This window comes from Euprymna scolopes, chromosome 36, assembly GCF_053919585.1.
Source record: "Euprymna scolopes isolate OS-2025 chromosome 36, ASM5391958v1, whole genome shotgun sequence".
NCBI lineage: Eukaryota > Metazoa > Mollusca > Cephalopoda > Sepiida > Sepiolidae > Euprymna > Euprymna scolopes.
Window position 1 is genome coordinate 57,081,182 of NC_136517.1, and position 5,035 is coordinate 57,086,216.

The window sequence follows — 5,035 nt, forward strand, 5'->3', positions numbered from 1 at the left end:
ATGCTCAGTCCGTTAAATCCAAAGTAGCTGAGCAGCGGCTTGATTCCCACCAGTTTTGGCAAAGAGCAAACAGGATCCTGAACAGAAGCGTGCGTTCTATCCCAACCATCGTCAATGGACCTGAGGTCATCTCGTTAGCATCAGACAAGGCCAAACTCTTTGCCAAGAACATTGCAACCAAGGTCATCAACTCCCTGTATTTCCTCCCATAACAGACAACACACTATGCAACATATAAATATGTGTGCGTGAGGTCGCCAAGCTAATCAAGAACCTTGATTCCAGTAAAACAACTGGCCCTGACAGCATTCTAATTATAGTGTTGATAAAGCTTCAATCAGAACTTGCCCCCATACTTACAAAACTGTTTAAGCATTGCCTTAAGGAGAAGTGCTTCCTAACACTCTGAAAAACCTCATCAGTATGCCCTGTATTTAAGAATTCAGGTGATAAATCCTCTCCCTCTCAGTACAGACCAATAAGTCTCCTGTATGTCATGAGTAGGTTGCTGGAATCCATATTAAATAAAGAAGTAGTCAACCACCTCAGCAGAAATAACCTTCTTAGTGACATGCAATATGGTTTCCGTTCTGATAGATCTACAGCAGATGTGCTAATGGTTATATCTCATAGGATTAGTGAATCTCTCGACAAAGGCTTCCTTTCTCGGGCAATTGCTCTTGACATATCAAAGGCTTTCGATAAGGTATGGCATAAAGGCCTACTTCACAAGATCTCCAGCTATGGCATAACTGGAAATGTTTTCTCAGTTATTAAATCGTTTCTCTCTGATAGGCTCATAAGAGTAGTCGTTGATGGGCGGAAATCAGAGGCCCACAGTATTAATGCTGGAGTCCCCCAGGGGTCGATCCTGGGCTGAACTCTCTTCCTGATCTACATCAATGATCTCCCAAAACACATACTTGAATAATTCGTTGACATCTATACTGACCATCTATGGCATCAAAGGCCGTAAATGACAAAGTTCTCTCTGATTCCCTCTCCTCTGATCTTGAGTACATGGTACAGTGGAGAAAGAGGTGGCTGGTTACTTTTAATACATCTAAAACCACGCTCCTATCTTTACATAATCAACGCTCTGATCCACATCTGGCATCAATTAAAATGGATGGCTCTCATCTTGGGGAGGCTTCATGTTTTGACAAGCTTCTGGGATTGATCTTTACTCCTGATCTGAAATGGAACATGTACATCAAGTCTGTTGCCAAGGTCGCTGGAAAAATGTTAGGATCCTTCTACCACTCCAGAAGATATCTCACTGCTGATGCAATTCTCTATCTATATAAAAGCCAAGTACGTCCAAAGATGGAGTACTGCTGCCACATCTTGGCAGGAGCTGCTAAAAATAGCCTATCCTGCTTTGACAGAGTACAAAATAGACTTCGTAGCTTAGTGAGGGATGCCCTTTTCTCTTCCTTGCAACATCTCTCCCACAGAAGAGACGTTGCGAGTCTGTCTTTGTTTTATTGTTATTTCCATGGCAAGTGCTCGTCTGAGCTTCAATCTCTGGTCCCCCCTTGCCAATCTTTCACGAAAAACACCATCTAGCTGAAACCACTGTCAATAATTTTCCCCACTCTTTATCTGTGCCTAAATCAAAGCATAGATTCCATGAACAAAGCTTCTTTCTTAAAAGTGCATGCTTGTGGAACTCTCTTCCGTTTGCCTGTTTCCCACCTGACTACAACTTGGATGTTTTCAAGTCCAACATAAACAAATTCCTGATAAACCGTTCCCTTAAGTAAGACACTTTATCAAATCTCCATTACTAACGATTATTACGATATTATCCCGTTGATTACTGTACACGCAATAGCCCCTATCCCCGAGTGACTTCCGGGCCTTGGTAAGTGGTGACCTAAAATAAAAATAATCCAACAATATATAAGCACAAATGAAAACGTACAATTAATTACAAACGAAATTATTTTTTTTATGAAAAATAAGAGGCACACATTTTTTTCTTCTCTATTTTTTCAATTACATTGATACTTTTCTTTCATTGCTCATACATTATCAATATGTGTGTGTGTGTGTGTGTGTGTGTGTGTGTGTGTGTGTGTGTGTGTGTGTGTTTAACGTATCAATAAACAGTTCAATAAATATATTGCTGCTCTGTAAATGGACTACCAACTTCTATCCGGCACAACTTCCCTTTTTGGCAAATTATTAGGATTTTCAAAATTATATTTGGTAACAAAGATGGTGTGACGCCGGCAAGAGAAAGGAATACAAATAAATATTCCTCAAATATCCATTTCTTTGGAATATTTTAAAAGATTTTTAGGAGGCATAATATGGGCTCAACCTTTCATTTGAAAATTCAATTTCAATCTATAGAATAGGAAATGAAAGTATCCTAACATTTAGAACAACTTTATTTTATTTTTTTATTTTTATTTTTTTACATGGTAATCACCTCTTAGCAATATCGTAGTAATAGTTGGTATTGGAGATTTGATTAAGAGTCTTACTTAAGGGGGCGATTAATTAGGAATTTGTTTATGTTGGACTTGAAGATATCCAAGTTGTAGTCAGGTGGGAAACAGGCAAACGGAAGAGAATTCCACAAGCGTGCACTTCTCAGAAAGAAGCTTTGTTCATGAAATCTACGCTTTGATTTAGGCACAGATAAAGAGTGGGGGAAATTGCTGACAGTGGTTTTAATGTGTTAAATAAAAGGAATGGGAAAGAGAAGAGTGTTAGTAATGGATGAATGCAAAAAGGTTAGAAATTTCATGTGGTGTTAAATAAATGTATGATTAATAAGGAAGAGGAAAGTGGTCATTTACAGTGGCGGCTCGTGCCTAAGATTAGTGGGGGTGCTGTTTTAAAGAAAATACCTATTGTTTTAATATTGTGCAAAAATAAAACAAACATAAAAATATACATAATTTATACGTATGCACACGTATAAAAATACAATAACTTAAAGGAATCCTAAATAGATGTAAATATTTTAAATATTTTACTTATTACATTCATTTGAAATAAACTTCATTCTTCTTGTTTTAATTTGTGAGAAAAGATTGATAATTTTCTCCTTAACTTCTGAAGAACTTCTTTATCAATTGAAAGCACTGCAAGTTCATTTAGTCTTTCGCAACCCATGGTGTTCCTTAGAAAAGTTTTTATTCTTTTCAGAGTTGAAAAACAACGTTCTATCTCTTATGTAGTCATGGGAATTGTCAAGATAATTTTTATGAGTTTTGTGATTTCACTAAGAACATCGTTTAAATTGTTTTCCAAAATAAATTTCAGGAGATCAATTACTTTGCAATATTCATGGATATCTGACCTACTATAAAATATTTCTAGCTCAGTTTCAAACTTTTCTTTGTCAATCATGGGATATGCTTCAGTTGTCAAGGATATCTCTTCTGTAGGTAGTTTTTTTCTTAAAACTAGCAAAGCTTATCTTGTAAAACAATTTAGCAAGTATTAAATGTTTAGTTGAAGAATATCTGTCCGTTATATCAGCAGATATATAGTCACACAGTTTTTTAGTTTCGCCCTTGAGTGTTTGTGAAGGATTTTCGCAGTATTTGGTGTTTCTTATCTCTAAAATAGCAGTTTTGAAATTTGTTATGTATTCATTGACTTTATATATGCTAATTTCCCGAGAAATAATTTCAACATGAGACATAATTTTATGAAATAGCTCAAACCAAAATATGAAATTTTCATCGTTCAAATATTTCAGAATTCCTGTCGCTTCTGCAACGGTCTCATCTACATATGATGTTGACTGAATTTCAGTGACAGTTTTTTATGCTTGAACATTTTCATGAACTCTATTCATGTATGTTAAAGTTCCACCTTGTAGCGGATGCACGTAGAATGCTTACATCCAGATGCTTCTTGAAAAATGGACAGACGCTGTGGTGATCTAGAAAAGAAAGTTGTAATAGCCAAAATGTTAGAGATAAATATTTTAGCATTTCGTGTAATGCTTGCTGCATTCCTCATTATTAAATTAAGTTGATGCGCATAACAGTGAGTGAAATGCGCATTACTATAAACTGCTTTTATTTTCGCCTGAGCACCAGCTTTTTTGCCTTTCGTGACATTTGCATCATCAAATGTCTGAGCTATCAGTTTTTGACGATTCCTTTGAAGGATTATATCTAATTGTTGTAGAATACATTTTGATATCCCATCAGCGGTTTGGTTTTCTGGAATAAAGAATCCCCAAATGCGTTCGTTTTTTTCATCCAAGACGTACCGTAAAACAATGATCATTTGTGTATGTTCAGACACATCTGTTGTATCATCAGCCATGACAGCTACAAAGGAAGCTTTGCTAATTTCTGCCCTTATTTCATCACGGTATATTTGTAAAAGACAGTCAAGTATGTCATTCTGAATAGTCTTGGAAACACCTTTGAAGACATTACTGGTTTCTAAGTGATTCTTTAAATCTGGATCTAATTAAAATGCAAAATTTTAAAATCCTCTAAATACATTTGGATTTACTGAATCATCTTTTTCATCATGTCCTCGTAAGGGAGTTTCAAAGTTCCCACAAAAGAAAATACAATCTATTATTTTAGATAAAATTTCACGGTTCTTCTTAACATTCGTGTTATGATGATTGATTGAAAGTCTGCAGGCCTCACTAAGTTTTTCTTTAATATTTATGGTCCCCAAATTGATAGGGAAACTACATTGTCAACGTGCTTCTTTGACTTCTCATGCTTTTCAGTTCTATCTTTCATTTTGCTAATAGTTCTGAAACCATCTTTTGTCCATGTTACATCACCCCCTAACAACAAACAAGGAAAGCAGAACAATGCCTTTTTTAGTTCACAGCCGCAAAGCCAACTTTTCCGTTGGTACCATTAAAGCTACGAATACACACTTTGTTGTTGCTAATGCCTGGCTGAGATATTTGAATATCAGGCGTTGAACGGCTTCTTTTCTTAATTTCAACTTAATCATGGAGAGACAGCAGTGAAAACTCAATCTGTTGAAGTTCATTTACCGTCGCAGAAGTTATTTCTTGGGGATGCAA